The 26,338-nt window shown below is 38.3% G+C and overlaps 1 long non-coding RNA gene and 1 other non-coding gene across 25 annotated transcripts in view; one reads left to right on the forward strand and one right to left on the reverse strand.

The window, feature by feature from the left end:
• Positions 1 to 26,338, reverse strand: part of LOC147358454 (uncharacterized) — a 461,639-nt gene that overhangs the window by 277,954 nt on the left and 157,347 nt on the right. For 22 of the 24 annotated variants that reach the window (XR_015142270.1, XR_015142287.1, XR_015142283.1 and 19 more), the window contains one exon: positions 13,124 to 13,258. This is a non-coding gene — a long non-coding RNA (uncharacterized LOC147358454). Of the gene's footprint in view, positions 1 to 10,071; positions 10,243 to 13,123; positions 13,259 to 26,338 lie in introns of all 24 variants that reach the window. The other 2 variants (XR_015142276.1, XR_015142274.1) reach the window with 2 other exon arrangements.
• Positions 5,061 to 5,167, forward strand: LOC147358456 (U6 spliceosomal RNA). Its single transcript, XR_015142559.1, has one exon. It is a non-coding gene; the product is annotated as a U6 spliceosomal RNA (small nuclear RNA).

The following is a 26,338-nucleotide window of genomic DNA, read 5'->3' on the forward strand; positions in this document are numbered from 1 at the left end:
CAAGAAGTCAATTACCCATACATTGCCGTACTTATTGGATTCAGGAACCTACTCATAAGAAGTGTGAATTACAGCATAATCACTAAAAGATTTGTCTCCTTTTTCCACACAATATCTTTTGCCCTGTCAGTGCAGGCTTTCCTTCATTTTAAGATATTCTTGTGGTTTTCTATAGAAATTAGACACTGTGGACCACTGTATATGAACTTGATGCCACTGGGTACCATATGGAATTATCACTGACAAAGGAATGCTACTCAATATAAATCATATGCTCACATATTGCTCAATATTTATCACAGCAACATGCATTTGTCAAATCAGGTACATCAGAACAAGCCATCAAATCTCAATATGTAAAATAGATAAAGACATATGAAAAACTATTACGAAAATCTGTCCTAGGTAGCTGACATTTCATTTCCTACCAAAGAAAGGAAGAGAAAAATCTGCTAGCCTCTCTCAATTTATCATTTGATGTTTCTAGTGAGATTGGCGGTGGGGGGGGGATGTTGGCAGAGCTGTTAGAAAGCAAGGCTGTTGTATCCATGAGGACTGGAGAAAAGGGAACAGTATTAATGTGGCTAAATGAGGTCTAGATCAAGAACCCTGGAACTCAGGGAGGGATGAAATTAAAACATCCAAGTGGTAGCTCCTTTTGAATTTACGACACTGTGATTTCCAATTCCTCTGGATTCTCTCAACTTTCTCCAAATACCAACGTTCAAAAAGAAATGTGACAATGGTCACAACGGGCCACAAATCCATCTGTCCCCCTTTATCTAGAACTGGTTATATAGGTTAGTTTGATTTGTCACAAGAGGTCATGGTGCTTTTACTACACAGGGTTAAAGTGCTAGGGAAGGCAGGAGGTTTCATGTGCCTTTGAGTCCAGCCGGCACAAACACAGTCAATCCTGGCCACAGTTCTTTTCTTACACTGGTTACTGAAAGGCTATTAAGTCTCTGAAAAGCTGTATCGAATACCAAACAAAACCCTGAAAGGTGGCAAAATTGAAAGAGGACACTGAAAGCAGCTAGCCAATGCCCGAAGCCCAAAGCCTCTGTCTGCACAGTTGCTTCTTTTCATCATCTCTCAGATCGTTAAGTTGTTTTAAGAGTTGTGAAAGGTGTCAGAAAGACAGCCTTCTAAAGTCAGGCAAAATCTGGGATGTGAATGCATAAGAATTCTATCAGATTGCTTACTCTCACCCAAACCCCTTCAGGGGAGTTTTAAAAAACACATTGAAGACCTAATACACAATCATTCTCAGAGATCTAAAGCAATGTCTAAAAGATGTTTTCTCTCCAGGTGAAAAATGAAAACGCAATTTCAGGAAAAACCTTCTCATTTTTTTTCTGTCTTCTCCAATCTGTCCTGGAAGGATCGCACTGATGGCCTTATTTTTGATGCTTGAAACTTTGCTTAAAGAAAACTTGATAAAACACAATACTTGCTTTTGTACTATCAGAGAAAAGAAAAGAGATAGGGATAATTTTATTTTTTTAATTTAATTTTATTTTATTTTACAATATTGTATTGGTTTGCCATATATCAAAATGAATCTGCCACAGGTATACATGTGTTCCGCATCCTGAACCCTCCTCCCTCCTCCCTCCCTATACCATCCCTCTGGGTCGTCCCAGTGCACCAGCTCCAAGCATCCAGTATCGTGCATCGAACCTGGACTGGTGACTCGTTTCATATATGATATTATACATGTTTCAGTGCCATTCTCCCAAATCATCCCACCCTATCCCTCTCCCACAGAGTCCAAAAGACTGTTCTACACATCTGTGTCTCTTTTGCTGTCTTGTATACAGGGTTATTGTTACCATCTTTCTAAATTCCATATATATGCGTTAGTATACTGTATTGGTGTTTTTCTTTCTGGCTTACTTCATTCTGTATAATAGGCTCCAGTTTCATCCACCTCATTAGAACTGATTCAAATGTATTCTTTTTAATGGCTGAGTAATACTCCATTGTGTATATGGACCACAGCTTTCTTATCCATTCATCTGCTGATGGACATCTAGGTTGCTTCCATGTCCTGGCTATTATAAACAGTACTGCGATGATTTTAAATTGCAGAAAATGGTACAGTCATTATTGTTTGGCCTGCGAATTTATTATTTATGATTAAAATTACACCTATCCAGGACTTATTTTCTGGTAAAACTCTGATCTCTAGGATCCAATAAGCAACAAAATAACAAATGAATCTATTTACCAAAATGTTAAAGGAATTTACTGGCTTCATGGTATCTTTCATGCCATGGGAATTAAGCAATATTTTGTTGTTCTTTAATTTTTGCATAGGTCATAACAAGACCCCTCGGTGTTTCAGGAATTTTCAAAAATCTCCAATTTGCATACCAAATAGTAGGAAGAATGAATTTTATTCAAGAATAATATTTAATTCCACTAACTGATATTAATTTTTTTAAACATTCATGCCATTCAAATAAATACAAGTTGAGGAAGAGAAAAAGATGTCAGATCTGAAAGCTTATAATATCTTAGATTTCTTCATTATTAATATCAGGTTTTGGTATATCATATTTCAACACAAGTTTTTATTACAATGAATTTGCATTTGCTCAGCAAAATATAATTGAAAGAGATGTCTACATCCATCCATGAAGGAGTAACTGGGAACATATTTATCTTCCTGTCTTAAAACAATTTTAAAAATACACAAAATACAGAAAAAAATATTTTTTACACATTGGACAATAGGTAAGATGGCCACTGGTCCCAAAAAAGAAAAAAAAAAAAAGGAAAATAAGGCAAGACCAACTGCATTAGTCAGCTTGACCTGCTATAACAAAATACCACAGATGGAGTGATTTAAGGGACAGAAATGTATTTCTTACAGTTCTGGAGGTTGGAAGTCTCAGATCAGGGTGCCAGCATGGTTGAATTCTGATAAGAGCCCTCTTTCCCAGCTTGCAGACAGTCACTTTCATGCTACACTCCCACATGGCAGACGGAGAGAGAGCTCTGTCTCTTCCTCTTCTCAATAAGGTCACTAATACCATCAAGGGAGCTCTACTCTCCTGACTTCATCTAAACCTAAGTACCTTCCAAAGACTCCATCTCTAAATACTGCCACATTAAGCACTACAGTTTCAACATACAAACATTTCATGTAAAGCATCAATAATTGCCCCAGTTGATTGAATGGTATTAACAAAGTCTGGAAAACCTCCTGAGTTTAAAAGACAGTTCAGAATTCAAGAGGTATATGGTAGTTAGAATATATGTATATATATTTTTGGTAGCTATAATTGAAAAGACAAAAGTCAGAAAAAAAAATAATAAAGCTGCACAAAGAAAACTCCAGAGATCTGCAAAGAGTACCTAATGAGTTTTCTTCTGAGAAATGACTAGAAAAAGCATGTGAGAATCTATGCAAGGCATGGGAAAGAGTCATCAGAAGGATCAGATGTAATAGTTTTTGGAGCTCACACAGGGATAAGAATAGTTTGTATTCTCACTTCCTAAGACATGGAGCATCAAGTAGAGTCTTGAGAAGAGTATTACTTCAGGTAGAGTATTACTTCATGGCCCAAATTAGCCATGGTTCTTGTTGCTTAGTCACTAAGTCATGTCCAACTCTTTGCAGTCCCATGGACTGTAGCCCACCAGGCTCCTCTGTCCATGCGATTTACTAGGCAAGAATACTGGAGTGGGTTGCCATTTCCTTCTCCAGGGGATCTTCCTGACCTAGGGATCGAAGCCATGTCTCCTACATTGGCAGACAGATTCTTTACCACTGAGCTACCAGGGAAACCCAATTAGCCATGGAGAAACTGCCTAACAGTTCAAATGGATCAAACTGTTTCCAAGTGACTTAATTTCTGCATTTCATAAAAAAGTTCCCAAAATATTTAAGAAAACATTAAACTCCATCACCTTATAAAGCAAAATTTACAATGCCTGGTATCCATAAAAAAAATTACAAGATATGCAACAAAGCAGGAAAATATTAAATCATAATGAAAAAAAATCAATCAATATAGACAGACCCAGAAATGACAGAGGATTGAATTAGCAGACAATGACAACAAAGCAACTATTGCCTCAAATGTTCTAGAGCGACTTCACTTTCACTTTCACTCTCAAATGTTCTAGAAGATTGAGTGAAATAAGCATGGTAAGATACAGCATATAAAAAATTAATCATTTAGAGATGAAAAATTCAATATCTCAAATAACAAACTCAATGGATAGAATAGATTAAGAAAGTGTAGAAGAATGATTAGTCCTCTTGAAGACACAACAATTGAAACAATATAAAATAAAACACAGAAGGAAAAATACTGAAAATTAATGAACAGTGTATTGATGAGCTGTGAGAAAATATAAAAACATAAAATCAGACTAAAATGCATTTAATTGGAATCCAGGGGAAAGAGAAACAGGAAAAGAAAAAAAAATTGAAGAAATAATAGCCAAAGATTACCACAATTTAATAAAAATTATAAATTCACATAACCAAGAAGTTCAGTGAACCTCAAGCACAAGAACTATGATGAAAATTATACCAAGGCCTGCTGCTGCTGCTGCTGCTGCTGCTGCTGCTAAGTCGCTTCAGTCGTGTCTGACTCTGTGCGACCCCTGAGACGGCAGCCCACCAAGCTCCCCTGTCCCTGGGATTCTCCAGGCAAGAACACTGGAGTGGGTTGCCATTTCCTTCTCCAGTGCATGAAAGTGAAAAGTGAAAGCGAAGTCGCTCAGTCGTGTCCGACCCTCAGCGACCCCATGGACTGCGGCCTACCATAATTAAATTGCTTAAAACCAGTTAAAGAGAAAATCTTGAAAGAAATTAGGAAAAAAAAAAAAAAAAAGAGAAACAAAGATAAGAATGACCGAAAACTTCTTATCAGAAACAATGCAAGCCAGAAGACAGTGGAGAAACATCCTTAAAGTACTGAATGAAAAAAAATGCAGGTATTTTCCAATAATTAAGGCAAAATGAAAAAAAAATTTGCATATACAAAAGCTGAAATGATTCACCATCAGTAGATCATCACCATAAGAAATGTTAAAGGGTGCTCGCTTCGGCAGCACATATACTAAAATTGGAATGATACAGAGAAGATTAGCATGGCCCCTGCGCAAGGATGACACGCAAATTTGTGAAGCGTTCCATATTTTTATGGATTCATTTTGATGTTTGGCAAAACTAATGCAATTATGTAAAGTTTAAAAATAAAATAAAATTAAAAAAAAAAGAATTATCAATCAGATTAAGATTAACTTTAGCTGTTTGCTATTTATATGTTTAACTTTGCTTAAAAAAAATTCAGAATAAAATATAAAGTTAAAAAAAAAAAAGAAATGTTAAAGGAAGTCCTTTATACAGAAAGAAAATGATACTAAATAGAAATCTGAATAGCACAAACTAATGAATAACATCAGAAATAGTAAACATACAGGTAGATATATCATTCTTTTAATTTATTGAAATGTGGATGGATAATCCACATCAGTTAGCTGCTGCTAAGTAATAAACCACCTTAAAACTTAATGATTTAAAATAATTATTTACTTCTTTGGGATATTGGAGGAGGCAATGGTAACCCACTCCAGTACGCTTGCCTGGAAAATCCCATGGATGGAGGAGCCTGGAAGGCTGCAGTCCAGGGGGTCGTGAAGAGTCGGCCACGACTGAGTGACTTCACTTTCACTTTTCACTTTCATGCATTGGAGAAGGAAATGGCAACCCACTCCAGTGTTCTTGCCTGGAGAATCCCAGGGACGGGGGAGCCTGGTGGGCCGCCGTCTATGGGGTCGCACAGAGTCGGACACGACTGAAGCGACTTAGCAGCAGCAGCAGCCATTTAGATAGTTCTACTATTCTAAGCCATGCTTGGCTCATCTTGGTGAGTTCAGTCATGCATCTGTAGTCAGCCTGTTAGTCAATTTAGGGACTAGCTACCCTAGCGTTGCCTCAGTACAGATGGCTTAGCTTTATCCATAAACTCCCTCTAGCAAGCCAACCTGGGCTTAGTCTCACGACACGGCAGAGGTCCCTTGGACTACAAGCAGATTCAACCAGTCCATCCTAAAGGAAATCAGTCCTAAGTGTTCATTGGAAGGACTGATGTTGAAGCTGAAACCCCAATACTTTGGCCACCTGATGCAAAGAGCTGACTCATTGGAAATGACCCTGATGCTAGGAAAGATTGAGGGCAGGAGGAGAAGGGGACAACAGAGGATGAGATGGTTGGATGGCATCACCGACTCAATGGACATGACTTTGGATAAACTCCAGGAGTTGGTGATGGACAGGGAGGCCTGGCGTGCTACGGTTCATGGGGTCGCAAAGAGTCGGACACGACTGAGCGACTGGACTGAACTGACCTTCAACCTCAAGAACTTCCTTCAACACTCCATGTAGTGCAGATCTGCTTGGGGAAAATTCTTTTAACTTTTGTTTTTCTGAAAATGGCTTTTATTAGCTTTCATTAGCCTTCACAGTTGAAGAATATTTTCACTTTATATAGGATTCCAGGTTGTAACGTTTTTCTTTCAGAACTTCAGGCTGTCATTTTATTGTCTTCTAGCTTGCATTTTTTCTGATAAGTAGGTCGAATCATTCTTGCCATTTCCCTGTAGGCAACGTGCCATTTTTGTCTGGCTGCTTTTAATATTTTCTCTTTATCCATTTATTTTCAGCCGTTTGATTATAGTGTGCTTGGATATGGTTTTGAGTTCATCCCTCTTCTTCTATGTGCTATTCATAAATAAGTACTCTCTATTTTTTTAACCAAATTTGGAATTTTTTCAATCCTGATATTTTCAAAGTTGTTGTTTTTTCTGCCCCAAATCTCTCCTTCCCACTTATTTGGACTCCAAATTACTACACATACATAGGACCATTTATATGTCAGGTATAGTCTGACAAGTCACTAAAGCTCTGTTCATTTATCTTCAGCTTTTCTTCTTTTGGTTTCAGTTTTCAGTCTGTTTTTCCCCTTACTAGTTTACTAACATCTTGTTCTGGAGTGAATAGCCTGTTGTTAACAGGCTATCAAAACTTTTTTAATTTCAGATATTAAGCTTTTCATCTATATGTCCCATCAAAATCCTTTTGATATCTTCTATTTCTCTATTGCAATAATTTTTTCTAATTATAAGTATATATATTTTTTCTTTCATATCCTTGAACATATTCATATTAACTGTTTTAAAGTTCTTACCTGATAATTCTTTCATATTTATAACTGGGAGACAGATTTCTAATAGATGATTATTCCTCTGATTATGGAACATGTTTCTGCTTCTTCATATCTCTCATATATTTTGGTTGTATTATGGAATAATGGATGCTATATTTTTTTGTACATTTGGTAGAATGTTGGGTTTTATTCCATAAGGCAGTGCATTAACTTGTAGCCTCCTTGATCCTTTTAAGTCTTACTTTTGTGATATATCAAAGTGGTTCTAGAGTAACATTTATTCTAGGTCTAAGCTAGTCCTCCTTCCAGAGCATGGCTTTTCTAGGTTCTCTACTGAATGCTGAGAGTGTTCAACAAGGTTTTTCTACTTTGGATAGAACCTGAATTCCAGCACCATATACCTTAAGTCAGTTCATAACTCTCCAGTAGCTGTTCTTTCTCCAGTAGTTGTTCTTTGCTGGGACATAAGAAATCTCACTCTGTCTGTGCACAGATTAGTATTTGGCCAAACAGTCAAGTGTGTCCCTATACAGATTTATGACCTTTCTTCCCCATATGGCTCTCTTCTCCACAGTTCCCCTTTTATACTACAAATTTCAATTTCCTCATGAGCCTCAAACCCTGAACTCTGAGTACTAAGCTTAATGATACCACTAGGTTCTATCTGGCTCATTCTTCCTGCCCTGGAGAGTGGTTCCAGGCAAAAATCCACTGCCTTGTAGTAATACAAGTATCTCATTCATGGCATAGCCACCACATTCTCTGTCATTTTAGATGACATTTTTAAGGCCAGTCTAATATTAATATAACTTATTTGCCTTTCCCTCTGCTGGTGTAAGAGCTCTATCCAGATGCTCATCATCAAATTCTTTCTTAAAAGCACTTTATGTTGTAGAAAAGGCCATTTTATCTTTTTTGTATTTAAAATTCTCACTATATTCTTCAGGCTGTAGTTGGTTTGGGGATAAGAAGATGGGCTGGAGACAAGCCTTCTAGGAGGTAATTAATCACTTTTGTAATCAGCACTTAGAGCCATTTGCAGAAGGTGAGTGAGTCAAGTGGAGAAAGAAGTGACTTCACCATCCTTTCAGGGTTATTATAAATCCTGCTAAGGTTACCATCATTAAAATTGCTATTAACTTTTCTTCCCTCATCAGGATAGTTAATTAATTCTTCCCTAAATTTTAAGACTAAGGCAATTAAGGGGGAAAATAAAAATTAACTTGTCCATACATGGGGCAAACTGATTCCTTTAGGAAGTTGTTAGGAGAGCTTCAAAGAAAGGCATGTGAAAATGGAATTGTGGTATGTTAATCTGAGGCCCAGCTCACAAGGCAAAAGTCAGCAGTCAATGAATACTTTATATATCTACCTCACTAGTTTGGCCTAAATTCTTCTATTTTGTCCTCCTGGACAGTGCTTTTCATTTTGATTTCGAAGATCCAGATTTTACAAATCCTAAAGTTTATATAATTTAAGGTAAATGCTTTAATAAAAAAAAATATTAAGACCTTTCCAGGACCTTTTAAGGGGCTAGTAAAAATGGTAAATCTGTTCTTGTTGATATCCTCTTCAGCAAATTGCATTTTTAAAAATCTTCAGTCATCATGCAATGACGTTTTATACTCCATTTTATCATCAGTGATTTCATGTTATCTGTGGTTAGTTTATTCTTTATCTTCCCCATACCATTCTGTAACATTTGTGTAACCAGGGTGAATGCCTAATCTTTAAGAGCAAAATAGCCCATGTTTTTAAGCATTTGCAATGTAATAGATAATTTTCTGGTCTTCCCTGGTGGCTCAATTGGTGAAGAGTCCGCCTACAATGCAGAAGACATGGGTTTGATCCCTGAGTCAGGAAGATCCCCTAGAAAAGGAAATGGCAACCAACTCCAGTATTCTTGCCTGGAGAATCCCATGAACAGAGGACCTTGGTGGGCTACAGTCCACTGGGTCACAAGTGTTGGACATGACTGAGTGACTAAACCTACCTACCTACCTAGATAAACTTCTAAAATTCTTCTTGTGTATTAACTCACTTAATTCTACTAACACTTTACAAAGTAGATTCCATATTATGTTTCTCCACATTTTAAAGATGGGAGCACATGCATAGAGAAGCATACAGCTTGTTAAAATGGCAAAACTGGCCTCCAAACCCAGAATCAGGCTCCAGAATCAGGGCTCTTAAACACTATACTTTTCTGCTTCTCCTTGTTGAGGGCTGGAAGAACACATAAGATTTTGAGCAGTATCCTGGGCACCAAGGTATCATGAGTCCCTGACTCTAAGAGTACCTAAGTCAAATATCAATTGGCAGATGCTGCACAGTTAGAGCCAATGAGATCAAGAATAAGACTCCAGAAAACAAAACTGAGTACTTCACATCCTGTCCAGGTAATGCTCCATCCCACTGCTACTTCTATATATTGAAAGATAATGAAATGAAAGACTGTTTTGCATAAGCTATTGAATATTTATTTACTTATTTAGTCTTCATTTGAGATGCCCAAATGTCTACTTCTGGGACCCAGAAAACATGATTTATGATGTCAAAAATTTCTTCTTTAAATTAAGCAAGACAAATTGACCTCTGTCTTTATGACATTATCCTGGTGATACCAGTAAGGCCACAGCTACTGATGAAGGTCTTCAATATTAGTAAAACAGTTACCAGTAACCAGGCCTTTCTTCTTAATGAACTTATCAATATCAAGAAATATTAGTTGCAATTATACAGTAAGCACTATATACAAAAATAAATATCCAGACACAATACTAAAGATTCAGATGCAATAAACCTGCAGTGGAACCCAGACATGTATATTTTTAAAGCTGCATTATGATTTTGATGTCCAGCCAGGGTGGAGAATTACCTTGGATGAGTGACAGGAGGGTGAAACGGCGTGGGAAGTAGAGGATCCTGGGGATACATGAGGGAACGTCCAATCTGGTTTGGAAGGTCAGATACAGATGACTTTTTGGAGGATGTGGAATTGAAGCAGAGACTTGAAGGATGAGAAACATTAAGTATCTAAAAGGAAACACTGTAAAGAAAACAGTACCTTCGAAAACCCAAAGGATCTATGCTGTGCTTAGTTGCTCAGACTTGTCTTATTCTCTGCAACCGCATGGACTGCAGCCCGCTAGGCTCCTTGGTCCAGGGGGATTCTCCAGGCAAGAATACTGGAGTGAGTTGCCATGCTCTCCTCCACCCAATCTTTCCAAGTCAGCAATCGAACCCAGGTCTCCTGCATTGCAGGCACATTCTTAACCAGCTGAGCTACCAGGGAAGCCCAAGAATACCTGGCAAATGCTCATTATGACTGGAGCTGTGATCACAGTGGAGATGAATAGGGCTGAATGAATGATGAATAGGGTGGTTAAAGGTTCCCCAGGGAGGAAACTCAACAGAAGAGAGCCCCAAATTCATGCCTGAAGCCACTTACAAAAGAATTCAGTTGCCCTGAACTATAAGAAAGAACAGATTATATTCAAACTTCTGCTTGGGAACTTCGTTCTCTGGCTACTACCTATAATTGACACATTCCTCAGAAAAGTGAGGACTGCCCAACTGGCTCATGAAGTTGTTAATGAAAACCTGCCTGACTTCAGAAGAGACCAGCAACCAGTCATGGGAAAGAATTATGTCAATCACTTCACCCAAATGTTGTTCTAAATAATTTCTATAAACTCATCCTATTACCTCATTTACTTAATTCAGACCCCATTATAACACAATCATGTCTGAATGGGAAGCCATTTTTTGAGCAGAAATATTCATTTTAATATTAAATTTTAATTATACAAATAATACGTGAATATATTCTCCATATAAATAAATAAAACATTAGACATAGTTTTTCTTTAAACTCTCTGCCTATCTTAATATCCTCCTCAGACCTCAGATGTAACCACTGCTACCCATTGACTGTGTACTTTTTTCAGACTTTTTACACACAGTCATAGAAAATATGCAGCCTTATTTTATGGCTTTTCTTTTAAAAATATATATAAATACCATCATATTGGACTGCTGCTTTTTCACATAATAATTTTTCTTGGCAATTGAACAATGCTTTGTACAAAAAAATTGGGCTCCCCTGGTGGCTCAGAGAGTAAAGAATCTGCGTGCAATGCAGGAGACCCAGGTTTGATCCCTGGGTCTGGAAGATCCCCTGGAGGAGGGCATGGCAACCCACTCCAGTATTCTTGGTGGATAATCCCATGGACAGAGGAGCCTGGCGGGCTATAGTCCATGGGGTCACAAACAGTCAGACACGACTGAGTGTCTAACATGCATACAAATTAAATAAATAAATAATGATTACAAGCTCCTCAGTGAAGCAGACTTAAGTTTGAATCTTGGCTCTACTACTTTGACTTCAGAAAGATCATAATGTCATGTAAGCCACTGCTTTACCATTCAAATGGAGTTAATATCACTAATGTCTTAAGATTATTATAGTAAAATACCTAGAACAGCGTCTTTCCTCGAAAAAAATTTATTTCTGCCCCATCTTAATTTACTCATCAAACTTGGTACAGCATCCTGCTGTTTCTAAACACATAGGTCTACAAGCAAAATCTTCCAGTGTCTCCTGGAAATGTTCACGTGGGCATCCCAGTGTGTCCAAAATCACGATATTCTATCCTCAACAGGCTTCTGTTCCTGAGGAAGCTGTGTCCACTTGCTGGCTCACGTGGCCTCATCGTTGCCCCTAGGCACTTCTTCCCACCTTCTGGTCTCTTCTACTCACCTCGACAGCTCAGATCCTCATTGGAGCTTTCTGGGATTAGAGTCCAACCTTGCAACTATTCTCGCACTCTCCAGAATCTTTTACCAGGTCTTCTTCAGCCCTAATCACCAATAAGTCTTCCTATCACCCAACACAAAAGTCAACATCCTTGAGCTTAGGGCTTTTCACCATCTGGCCCCAAATGGTGTTCCCAAGTTTCTCATTCCACACACACCAGTAGTTCCAACAAAATCACCTGCTCTCTGTTGACTGTTTCCTGGGCTTTCCAGTCTCTGTGTCTTTGCTCATGTTGCTCCCACCATCTCTAATACTCTTTTCTTACAACCTTAGATAACATAGTGAATTTAAACACAGAGGTAAAGCCAAACATACCTCAGTGTAAATACTAGTTCCATAATCAATTAGGTATATGATGTATCTTTTTAATGTCTATTTTCTTCACTTATTAAACTGAGGTGGTAAGAGAAACTACTTCACAGGATTTGAAGAACAAATTTAGATAAGGACTATGAACCGTTAGGCAGAAAACTGGTGCTAGGTAATCATCAACAGTCACCATCAATACTATTTGAGGTCTACTCCAAGTGCCATTGCTTCCCTACAAAACACTAGGTGATTTCTAAAAAGCAACACCATTGCATTTGTGCTCTTTAAAGGTATTTACAAATTTATGTTCTAGTATATTGCTACATTTCCAATGACCACAATTTTTTAACCCAAAACTGCAATGGATTTTCCAAAGGATTTTCTAGTCTCTAACACTGAAACTTAAATCAGATGTTCTTTCCAATCTTATTTTTGTCTCTTCCAGTCCACTATAAAATTGATCTGGAAATCACATTATATTAGATAATGTTTGCAAATGGGACAAATGGAAGGGTTCATCCTCCTGGGTTGGAAGAGAAATTTATTTTCATGAAACTTCTCTGGTGATATGTCTGTGTAAACTTGAGTGGCCCCAATGCTCCTTTGAATTAATGATAATTTCAAATATAGCTCCGAAGCCCATAACGATGTAGAGCAGTATTTTAGAGGAATGATTGGTAGACTTCTATCACCAAAGCAATTAGAATTTTCTTATTTGACCAAGTAAGATTTAATGTACATACCCTGAGGTTTGCTTGTTTTTTAAGAAAATTAAAGGCCATAATAAAATTTCAAATGTTACCTTGACTCTCCTCAGTCTTTGTACTTTCTTTGCATGAGCACTGAATGGCAAGCAATGCTCAGACTGTCCTGTTGCAGGCAGATAGACCTTGCAACATATTTCACAGAGCCTGGAAATGGAGAGAAGGCATGTCTCCTGGAACAGAGAAAAGAAAGCAGCAATAAATATTTATTTTGTCATGAAAACATACCAGAACAATTTGTGCAATGTGTTCATCAGAAAATAAAAATCAGTAGTAGTAAATATTAATGGTAAACTTTATATAATTTTAATGTATATATACAGAATACATATAAATTATAAGTGCATATATAATTTCAGAATGTTCACCTATACTACCATATAATATGCTCTATATTTAATATTACAAGACTTAACATGAAATTAGGTGAGTAAAGCCTATAAGCTACTATGTTTTCTTGAATAAATGCTTTAAAATCTAAATCACAGGAAAAGGACAGCCACCTTTAAAAATTTAGCACCAGATTTCAATAGAAACAGCAGAGTTTAATTTAAAAAGTGTTAGTAAGTACTTTTATTTTGTCAAGTCCTATTGTCCACGGATAGAAAGCTTGGCAGAATCAGAAGGTCAGGTATTAGAAAAAAAAAAAAAAGATTCTGCTGATTAAAATGTAATAGCCATGCTAGGAATTATAATGCAAAAGTACATAATCATTCCATTCCATTTCTAACCCACAGAATAGAGTGACTGCACTAAAGGACAAAACTAAATAGGACCTCTCCTGAGATTCAAATGTTTTACAATGACAATAATTTGGGGAAGGGCTCTTCATTAGGACACTTTAAAATGGCAAAAGAAAAGCCAAAAGGTACTTTTATACCAGGAAAAGCAGAGCTGTAGATAAACTCAATGGCTAGATACCTACACGGCAGCAGAAGAAAGAACCACAATTCAAAATTTAAAGCAGAAGATGTACATATTAAGTGTTGATAAAATGGAAGATTAGTGTGAAAAGCTGCCAAATTCTATGCATTTTTATGTGTCCATGAATATTGCTACAAATTGTGTATAAATGTTTCATATGTTAGAGATTAGTTCATTGTTATACATCTTTAAAGATAATTGCATTTTCACAAAAAAAGCATAATTTTTGAGCTAAAAAGAGCTAGAAAATTACCTAATCTAACCCTCTCATTTTACAAATTAAAAAAAAAAAAAGAATCTCCTGCATATTTTAATGTCGGATCCAGGGCTACCTTGCCTCTTAGTGCATTATTTACATTGTGTGCTTGTACGCACAGGCTTAGGTTTCTAGTCATGTGATTTTGAGCAAGACTCAGTTTCCCCATATAAGAGTGATAACTGTATTTAACTCAAAACTTAAAGTAACCCTCAGAAAAAGTGACATATATGCTCCACACAAAGACACTTAAAAGGTCTGGTATGATAATATGCTCAATATTATAACTAGCTGTTGCTATTGTGTTGAAACCCAAAACTCCATGAAACCCAAATGGGATGCCTACCATTTAAAGCAATGTTTCTCAACCCAACTTCACATAAGAAAATCTTGAAGAGCCCCTTTGAAACACAAGCCTTAGCCCCAGGCAAAATTTATCTGAAATTCTAGAGAAGTATTCTCGAATTGTTGGCCTTTTAAATGAGTTCTCTCAGAGAATTCTGATACAGTCCTGTCAGTAATAGCTCACAGATTAGCATTTGGGAACCACTAGCAAGACTTCAGAAGTGCAGTCCAGGAAAATCTCTGTATCCAAAGAGAGGGGCAGAAGAGAGGGTTTTACAAGTGTCATAAGGTATTTTTTGGTGTGACAAATATTTTCTTGATTGTGGTAATGGTTCCATGGGTGTACACATATATCATAATTTATAAAATTTAAGTATGTTCAATCTATTATATGCCATTTATAGCTCAATAAAACTTTTTTCTTAAAATATCTATATAAGAATTCTTAAGCAAAAACAACATGTAGTTGGCCTTTCATGTAAATGTTTGTTCAAAAACATGTTGCAAGCAAAAAATAGAAAACACAAAATAACAAGTATGAATTAACTTAAATATTCATAAAATATTTGAATAGATTATTCAAATAAAATACTTAATATAAAAGGCCTAAAACTGTCAATTAAAATAAAAACATAAATAAAATAGCCACACCACCCAAAGCCATCCACAGATTCAATGAAATCCCTATCAAATTTCCCATGACATTTTTCACAGAACTAGAACAAAGACTCCTAAAATTTATATGGAACAACAAAAGACCAGAATTGCCAAAGCAGATTCTAAGGAAAAAGAGCCAAGTTGGAGGCATAACCCTCTCAAACTTCAGACAATACTACAAAGTTACAATAATCAAAACATTCCGGTACTGGCACAAAAACAAACACACAGATCAATGGAACAAAACAAAGAGCTTGGAAATACACCCACACACCTGAGATCAATCAGCGGTCAACAAAGGAGGCAAGACTGTACAAAGGACAGTCTCTTCACTAAGTGTTGCTGGAAAAGCTGGACAGCCTCATGCAGATCAAGGAAGTTAGAACACTCCCTGACACCACAGACAAAAATAAACTCAAAATGGCTTAAAGACTGAAATGTAAGATCTGATACCATAAAACTCCTAGAAGAGAACATAAGCAAAACATTCTGACATAAATTGTAGCAATATTTTCTTAGATTGATCTCCAAAGGCAATAGAAATAAAAAGCAAAAATAAACAAATGAGACCTTATCAAATTTACAAGCTTTTGCACAAAAGGTAGTATAAAACTATAGATACTACAAAAGATACTATAAAATCCTACAGGAAAACATAAGCAATCCACTATTTGACATGAATTGCAGAAATACTATTTGGCTCTGACTCTTAGAGCAATTGAAACAAAAATAAACAAATGGGACCTAGCTAACATGGCAAAGGAAATCATAAACAAAAAGAAAAGGCAACCTACAGACTGGGAGGACAATCAATGTCAGAAAAACAAACAACACAATCAAAAAATAGAAGACCTAAATAGACATTTCTCCAAAGAAGGCCAAAAGGCACATGAAAAGATGCTCAACATCACTAATTATAAGAGAAATGCAACTTAAAATTACACTAAGGTACCACCTCACACCAGTCAAAATGGCCATCATTAAAAAGTCTACAAATAATAAATGCTGAAAAAATTATGGAGAAAACAAAATGCTCCTACACTGTTGGTGGGAATGTAAATTGGTGCAGCCACTATATATATACTGTTTTATAAAAACAGTAAAAAAGTTCTTTAGAAAACTAAAATAGAGTTACCATATGATCCAGTGATTCCACTCCTGGGCATATATCCAGAGAAAACTCTAATTCCAGAAGGTATTTGCACCCCAAAGTTCACAGCAGCACTATCTACGATAGCCAAGACAAAGAAGCAACCCAAGAAGTGCCCATCAACAGACGAATGGATAAAGAAGATATGGGGGGTGTGTGTGTGTGTGTGTGTATACACAATGGCATATTACTCAGCCATAAAAAAGAATGAAAATGCTATTTGCAATGACATGGATAGATCTAGAGCTTATCATATTAACTGAAGTAAGTCAGATAAAGTAAAACAAATATCATATCATATCACTCCTATGTGAAATCTAATTTAAGAAAATGAGACAAATGAACCTACTTACACAACAGAAACAGACATATAGACAGGGAAACAAATTTATGGTTACCACAGGGGAAACATGGGGAGAAAGCATAAATCAGGAGTTTGGGATTAAAATGCACACACTGCTATGTATAAGATGGATGACCAACAAGGACCTACTGTATAGCCCAGGGAACTCTACTTAATCTTCTGTGATAACCTATCTGAAAAAGTATGAATATATGTGCATGTATAAGTGAGTTACTTTGCTATTCACCTGAACCCGACATAACGTTGTAAATGAACTATACTCCTACAAAGATTTTTTAAAAAGAAATAGCAGTTTGGAGAGTCACAAAAATTATGTTTGGAGATGGTAATAAAACCTGGTGTCGCACAAATTAAATTCAGGAAAAGAAATGCATGGATAACCAGGCAAATCAGCCTACAATTTAGTGGTGGAAAGCACTATCAACAACAGAAAGATAACATCAGGGTTTCTGAGTCTAAGCATTTTATTAGTTGGGGAACTGCACTTCTTAGCTTACCATGTTCATTTATTTCTTCTTTCTTTTTTTATTTTTTAAATTATGAAACTATGATAACACATTTACAGGAGAAAATGCAGAACAAAGTTACATACAGTTCCACTATATATTATAAATACATTTTTAAGTAGATAAATTTAAATTTTTAGTTGGAGTTTCAATAGCAAACTCTCAAAAATTAATAGAATAAATAAACAGAAAAGTAGAAGAATACAGTAAACCTGAAAAGCACTATAAGGCAATTCAACATAATTAAGATTTGTTCAATTTTCACACAACAGCAGGATACACATTCTATTCAAGTTCCCATAGAGTATACATCAGGAGACACTGGAACATTTCTAGCGACATAAAATAAGGTGCAAAAATTTCATGGTCTAAATGTATGGAAATGATACAGAGTCTGTTCTCTTATCACTGTGGAATTATGTTAGAAATCAATATCAAAAGATATTTGAAAATAATCCACATATTTTCAAGTACGGTGTGACATTTACCAAGAGAGATCTTTGACTTAGCCATTCAAAGCCTCAATAAAGTTGAAAGACTGAAGAAAAAAAAAAACACAGCATTACAGAGAAGAAAGCATTTAAATGAGAAACTAATATCAAAATGAATATCAAAGATACTTTAAAAAAACATGTATTTGGAAATTCAATGTTTCACTTTTAAATGATGGGTATATCTAAGAAGCCATAGCAAAGAAAATTAGAAAATATTTTTTAACAGCATAAAAATGAAAAGAGAATTTATCAGAATTTATTGCATGCAGCTGAAGCTGTTCAATGCAAAAAAAATACAATGTGGAATCTTGACTAAACTATGAAAATAAATAATGGACACTAGCACAAAATTTTGTGAAATTTGATACCACATTCATTTAAATTCATCCCTTTAAAACATGAACTCCTTGAAAGAAGAGAGCATGTCTTATTTATTCATCCTGTATTCTTAGCACATGAACTTATACCCAGCACATAGTTGGCGCTCAATAAATATCTGATGAACAGGGAATAATGGAATAATGAATTTAATGAATTAAAGTCATAATGAAGATTGCTTCCCTAATCAGAATTTAAATTTTTAATGGAGGAACAATTGTTTCTGAATTTGGGAAATCAAAAGTTGTAGTGAGTGTTGCTCAGTTGTGTCCGACTCTTTGCAACCCCATGGACTGTAGCCTGCCAGGCTCCATGGAAATCTCCAGGCAAGGATACTGGAGTGGGTTGCCATTTCTATTCTCTCTCTTTCCTTAGGCAACTTTTCACAAATCCCTGACCTGCTCCTGGTCTTTGCTTTTACATTTGGAATCAGTGGTCTGAATGTGCTTCTCAGGCATCACAATTCTATTCAAGCAGTATTTTTCAAGTCCTTGCAAAACCTTAAGTGATAGGAGACACATTCACCAAGAATTATTATATTATAATGGCATAGAAGAGAAGGATTCTTAAAATCAGTTTGCAAAAACAGCTACTTCAGCGGGTTTCTATCTCTGCCCCAGTTTTTCAAATCAGCCAATAACAATCATTCCCTATAAATCAGATCTCCCTGAAGTTCTTTTCTTCTTTACAGTTGTAGCAAGCTGGCTGCTTTTCCCTCATTACATTTTATGTCTTTGTTTTGTTTGCACAGTCCCCTTTCTTCGTACCATTGTAACTCTTAACTGTGTCACACGATGCTAAATTTATGGGTGCAAAAATGTTGGTTTCTAGCAGCTCTTAATAAAAAATGTATCCTAATTACAAAAAAAGGGAATTAAAAATCAGAACACAGCACTCTTTGCAAAGACTGATGTACTTGCAAATTCTGACAAACAACCTGTGAAGTGGCAAATGACCCTGAAGGGAACTCTATTTCACATGTTCTGGCCATTCAGAGATCTACATGCAGCAACACTCAGTAAAAGAACTCCTCTCTATATGGGAGAGAAGTTATTCTATATACATGGCTAGCACCCAATAGGAAAGAAAAATAAAGAGCATGATAGAGAAAGCACAGCCAAGTCCAGCTTCCTCCTAGACCTCTCTAGACCTAAGCCCTAAGACACAGCCCTCTAGCCTCACAGCGAAAGACTTAGGGATCAAAGAAAGAAAAGTAGTGATTGGTTACCCTAATGCATTATTTAAGCAGAGGGAATGGTATTATAAACAGTTCTCTGAGAGACTGCATGAAGTCACTCAGTCATGTCCGACTCTGCGACCCCATGGACTGTAGCCTACCAGGCTCCTCCATCCACGGGATTCTCCAGGCAAGAGTACCGGAGTGGGTTGCCTTTTCCTTCTCCAGGGGATCTTCCCAACCCAGGGATCAAACCCAGGTCTTGAGAGATTAAACATCAATTAAACATTTGTGAAACCTGATATCTGATCCTACTAATCCTCTCTCTTCTATACATTGGACATACAATGCTATTGCCTTTATCTGCATCATTATCTATATTATTGCCATTATTCTGTGTTAATATATATATCCTCAACCCCACTAAGGCTTCCCAAGTGGCTCAGTGGTAAAAATCCTCCTGCCAGTGCAGGAGATGTGGGTTCCATCCCTGGGTCAGGAAGATCCCCTGGAGAAGGAAATGGCAACCCACTCCAGTATTCTTGCCTGGGAAATCCCAAGGACAGAGGAGCCTGGCAGGTTACAGTCCATGGGGCTGCAGAAGAGTTGTACATAACTTAGCAACTAAACAACAACAACAACCTCAATAAGACTGAGGGCACTTTAAAAACATTAGGAATTCATCATTTTTTGCTCACAGAGATTGGCATAAAGATAGCATGTCATTGATGCATATTTGTCGGATATATGTTTTTGTAAAAAAATTGCCAATGGCCACTCTTTAAGGACAACCAAGAGAAAGACAAAATTACTTTTACTGATCTCTCCATTTCAGTCCAGTGACTGCAATCACACCCAAATGTAAACTATGTTTTCTCCCCCATTTCAGCTACTTCTGATGGCTCCACCCAACTGGCAAATAAGAATAGGTGTCGCTATTGTTTAACTTATTAAAAAGAAGATCATTATTTTAACTTCCAAAGCCCCCAACATCTAATTGTGATATTGTGATGCTTATTTAACAGAACTACATAGATTATTTTCAAGTACTTGTATGAGCTTCCATGAAACCTGAAAAGGATAATCTGAGATTAAAATGACAGTGTATTAATATCAAAAAACTACTTGAGGTGACAAAAAGAAAACTGTAGCGAAAGATTCACTAGCAATAGTCCCATTAATAAATGAACACAAATATGAAACTGATCAGTAGTAGATGAATTACTGAGCCCCAGGCCCATCTGCTCCAGTTTTATGAGTCAAAAATCAAAATGGCATGAGTTGGTGAATACCCAAACTTGACAAACATCAGAGGCAAATTAAGGAAATTACCCAGTGCACCAATGCAGCTCAGCAGATCATCAAACCATTTAAAGCACAACATTATACCAAAAAAAGAACCAAACACACCATGATCTTGTGCAAATGAATAATAATAGCCAGATGGAACAATCAACTCTGATGCTTGGCAGTGTGAACCTTGGCACAGTGATTATAAGTCATGTGGAAAGTCAATAGGGGGTCATCAGAGAATCAGCAAAATGAGACTCAGAAAATTCACCCTGAACAAAGGGAAGAAGAAAGGCCTTCCCTGGATTTTAAGAAGCCAAGAAGACCAGATGATATGGGTATGACAGAAATAGTAGGAATATTAAAGTGGAACCAAACCAAATACTAACAATAAATCTACCACCCATTACTTGAGGCATTAAATTGTTAGTTCTTCTGTTTCTTCTAGAACATGAGAGTCAAGGCACCCACACCATAGAGTTGCAGGATCAAATACTACATTCTTCAAAGAGCACACTCTCTCAAACATTGTTGATTGAGAAAATAAGCAAGAACCACTGAATAGTGGCAATCCCATCACAGGTTTGCACCACTAATAGTATCACTGCTGAAAAACCACTAGAATCTCATCTTCTATCTAAACTGTGCAGTGTTTTGGATTTCAAAGTGGTTTCCCGTGGTAGAGACAGTGCTACCTGTTCAAGTCATTCTTCCTGGACACACAGAAGGAGGTTTCCAAGCCTCACGTAAAATGGGTTCCGGCCAATTTAAAGTGAAAGCACTGGTCACTCAGTTGTGTCCAACTCTTTGCGATCCCATGGACTATAGTCTGCCAGGCTCCTGTTTCCATGGAATTCTCCAGGCAAGCATACTGGAGTGGGTAGCCATTCCCTTCTCCAGAGGGTCTTCCTGACCCAGCAATTGAACTTGTGTCTCCTGCATTGCGGGCAGATTCTTTACTGCCAATTAGATGCAGGCAGAAAGAACGCGCCACTGCTGGTTCTGCAATTAGAATCTCTTGTGGAAACAGCACTACATCTTTCAGTCTGTGGTTTTTCCACCCTGTTACGTTCAAGTCTTTTTCCACCCCTTAGCAATAATTTTTGCAGATTCTAAATTTTATTATTTCAAATTATTAAAATATAGTTCAACCAATTTAAAACTTCATTCAAAACTTCCCTTTCCCCTTCCCCAACACAAGCTACAGGGACCCTGGCTTCCCAGAATGGAGAAAGATCATGAGAATGAATGGCTGCACCCACCTCCCTCCTCTAGGCAGACACTGATGCTGGGTCAGGGAGGAAGGGTAGAGTATGGGGTCTCCTTCAGTTGCTGTCCATCTTTCTGTCATCGGTGAGGATTAAGTCCCTGGCCTCACTCTGGTTCACTCGAACTTGCCTGATGTTTATCGCCTCCTTTTCTGTGTTGGCCTTCACATCAGCACATGATTTTCTTGGCTCCTCTTCTCTCTGGCTCTCTGACCTATTCAGTGGAGCAACTATTTCTTGCATAAACCTTGCCAGCTACATAAGGCCTCCTTGCCTTCTTCAGGTTGGCTGTCTCTTTGCCAGGCCTAGTGGACCCCTAGGAAGCCCTTAGCTGCTGGTTCTTCTCTAGCGTTTGAACTCCCCTATGCAGAGCCCATGGAACTGTTAGGTCTGAACCAAACCCTCTGAGGGCAAAAATGAATGGGACATGGTAGAGCCACCTCATATTCTTCTCAAACACATTTCATCACAGGCCTTTTGAGCCTGTGGATCTGTGCCACACCAGTGGTCTCCCACCTCCAGATCCCACAGCAAAATCAGATGAGTCCTTGTGTTTATCAACACTCATGCCCGCCCCCCAAGAACAGGCCCTGCATGTTTTGGAGGCAACACCAGGGTGAGCCTCCTGAACTTTTAACTCAGCAAGTATTTCACCAAGGGATCGATGGTTCTTCTTTCAAGCATTCCTGATTCTTATGGGCTATTTTTTTGCTGCTTCTTGGCTCCACTGCACTCCAAGAGAATAGAGAAAAAAAATTCTAAGAACACAACTCTCACCATAAGGCCAGCCACTTGATGGTTCCAGTCCTTACTCAAGTCCCCTTCTCATTTAAAGTCAAGGGCGGGGCGGGGGGGGGGGGAGCGGGGGGCGGGGGCGCTGGAGGTAAGCAGTGAAAGAGGAACCATGTCTTCCAACTCTCAAAAACCTTCAGGGAGACCCAAAGATAGGCAATTCCCTGTGGCTCCCCTTAGAAGTGGGGCCCTGAAGACTTCTGTTTTCAGCTTTTGCCTTAGTCCAATTCTGGTACAACAGCAAAAAAAAAAAAAAAAACTGATTCAAGATCCCATTAGCTTGGGGCTTCAATACTAAGTCACATGCAGCCTTTTTGAAGTCAGATTTCCAAGACAAGAACATTTATCTCAAACACTTTACCATAACAATATTTTTTTCTTAATTTGGGAGTTTTTTCTTATCTCATGCGTATCCCTCTAAACTGGACTATTAGTTATCTAAAGGTAGAGGCCATACAGTCTCCATCATATGTCCCCAGAAATAAGCAAATCTCAACACTCAGGAGCTACTCAAAAAACCCTGAATAATGGAATTAATGAGTTTCCTGATTTGTTCACCTCTGCTTTAGCCCAGGTCATCTAGAAAAGCAGAACCTGAGGCCAGGACTAAAGAGCTGATACTTTGTTGAAAAGGCGCAAGACCAGAGTGGTACAGGGAAGGAAAATAAGGGGAAGCGAGATGAAGAAAGATGGGCAGTAAGAGATAGCATGCTACCACACCAGCCTCCGCTTCACAGCCAGCCATGAAGAGAGGCTGCGTATCCCTCACCAGGCACATTCTCTCAGCAGGGAGGACTTCTCCAGATGGTTGACAAGGAGAAAATGTACCTTGGAGCTGTCCATCTAAGAGGGAAAAAGATGGGTAATTTATCATCCCAGTTTCCATTTCCACTGGTGAAAATTTAGTCCATGAGAGCTGGCTTTTCCACACTTCTGAATTCTGTTATCTGACCCTTTGACAGTTGCCCAGGAAGGCTGGCTCTGTTCCTCAGAGGGTGACATTTTGTCTAAGTTCAGAGTTGAAGGAGGCACTCAGCGTGGATTCATCTGGAAGGGCCAGGGCTTCTGGTCACATCCCCAGCTGCATGGGGTGCTCGACAAGGATGCTATGAGAAGCGGCACCTGCAGTCGGCAGCTTTGGAAAGAAGGATATCAGAAAAAAAGGGCACATGGCTTCCATTTACTTACTAAATTTCTCTTTGCACTCACTTGGAAGGAAACTAAGTAAACTTTGAGATTTGGAGATACTCAGACACGATGCGTCTGAGCGTGCTAAGTCGCTTCAGTGATATCTGACTTTGTGCAACCCTAAGGACTGTAACCCATCATGCTCCTCTATCCATGGGATTTTCCAGGCAAGAATACTTGAGTGGGTTCCATGCCCTTCCTCTAGGGGATCTTCCTGACCCAGGGATTGAACCTGCATCTCCTGTGGCTCCTTTGCAGGTGGATTCTTTACCACTGAGCCACCAAGGAATTCCTCAAAGAAAATAACCTCTCTGCAATTTGAAGATAGAGGACATTGAATATGACTAAGTGCTACATACCTGTGCACCATGTCATATTGCCTCTAACATAAGGATAACATTTTGCCTTCTCCTGGCAGGAAATGAAGCTTTGCTAAATTTGTCCGTTCTGATTCTTTGAAGAAGTTCTATCCATTCCGTGCTCAGAAACGGGAATGGAATCCTTATGATGAATGAGAGCAGCAAAGGACCTCTGCCCATTCCCGGGCAAGCCAGGGCACACTCCCTCACTCTTTGATTGATGCAGAGACACCCAATCTTCTGAAGCCTTTGAGAAGATCCTCTTTTTCATGTTTCACATATCACTGGAGGGGTGGGTGAGGCCAGGGGCCCTCTGCCCCAGAGTTTACGGTGAGGGTGGGGGGAGGCAGCAGAGTACATAAACCAAAGCTGGTCGGGACGATAGACAGAGGGTAATGTCGAAAACCTGTAGAGCCTGGGTGATTTTCTTATTCATCTTTGACCGATGGAAGAAGGTCTGCTGCTCAGTGAAGGATGGGCCCCCAGTAATGAAGCCGTCTGCAGCACTGAGAGCTGCTTGGCCGTGGCACATAGCTCAGAATTACTGCAACTGCCTGGGTGTCAGAAGTCATCAATTGTCCCAGACTCACCTGCTGGGCTCAGAGCCATAGACCGTGGGGGCTTAGATATCATCATTCTTCCAGACGAGACCCCCCACTTACCTCTTCATCATCAGGATCCCTCCCCTTCCCCCAAACACTCCCATTGATCAAGTCCCGTTATTTCTCCCGGTACAGAGTCACGGAACATAGAGTAGGGTCATCATTCTTCCTCACAGTTCATATCCACCGAGGCATTATTTCCTTCCCTCTCTCATGAGTTACTGTCGGACAGCCTAGATCTTTGCCTTCTATGTGGCCTGCATACAGAGTGAGGGGTGAAAAAGGTCCAGGGAGCTCTGTTCTGCGATAAGCAACTCTAGCCATCATTTCCGCCATTTTGTCAAAGGGTCCTTCCGGTCTATTTACATCCACAGAGCACTCACCAACTAAGCCATGGAGCATATTTGTAAAGAGAGCCAGTCTAGATTCGATGCACGATACTGGATGCTTGGGGCTGGTGCACTGGGATGACGCAGAGGGATGGTATGGGGAGGGAGGAGGGAGGAGGGTTCAGGATGGGGAACACATGTATGCCTGTGGCGGATTCATTTCGATATATGGCAGAACCAATACAATATTGTAAAGTTTAAAAATAAAATTAAGTTAAAAAAAAAAGAGAGAGAGAGCCTTTTCCTTGCATTTGAGACCATCTTAAAGCTCATCTGAACCCAATCACCTTTGCATTTCAAGGATCCCACATTCTGATGGCCATCGTTTTCTCAGTTTAAACCCTTCCAGTGAAGTAAGGTAAAGACTGTCCCAAAGATGTCACTTCATCGATGGAAATGCCTAATTGTATAGGATTGGCCTAGTCCCCATTCCTTCTCAATTCTCATAAAAGTGTAGTTTCCACAAGTATTTTCTTCTAAATTCTCCAGCATTATCCTTTTAAAATATTATATGTGAAACTTTACCCAGTATTTCAGGCATGATTTCATCTGTGAGGCATACAGTAGGACCCTAGCCTTGGTACATCTCTACATTTTATTTATATAAATAATACTCCAAATTCCATTAAATATATATTATATTCCATTAAAAGCTGGGCTTCCCGTGTGGCACAGCAGTTAAAAATCCTGCAGGAGCTGCAGGAGACAGGGGTTCGATCCCTGGGTTGGGAAGATCCCCTGGAGAAGGAAATAGAAACCACTCCAATATTCTTGCCTGGAGAATCTCATGGACAGAGAAGCCTGGAGGTCCATAGGGTCACAAAGAGTCAGATAGGACTGAAGCGACTGAGCACACACATACACAGAGTAAAAGCTGTATAATACTTTGGTCTATATAAACTTATCAACTAACACTCTGGCAAGATCTTTAATAAATACTTTATTTTAAGGTATATATCCTCCTAGTTTGTAACTCAGTGCTTTTTTTTTTTTAAACTTAACTGTAGTGTTTTATATTTACTCCCAATTAAATTATATTTGGTTCACTGTTTCAGTGATTCCTCTCTCTTTGGATTCTGACTTTCATCCAGTAGATTATTAATAACTTTCCCTT

The sequence above is a fragment of the Bos grunniens genome, chromosome 15 (assembly GCF_055505025.1).
Source record: "Bos grunniens cultivar Pamir isolate PY7600 chromosome 15, Bosgru_T2T1.0, whole genome shotgun sequence".
NCBI lineage: Eukaryota > Metazoa > Chordata > Mammalia > Artiodactyla > Bovidae > Bos > Bos grunniens.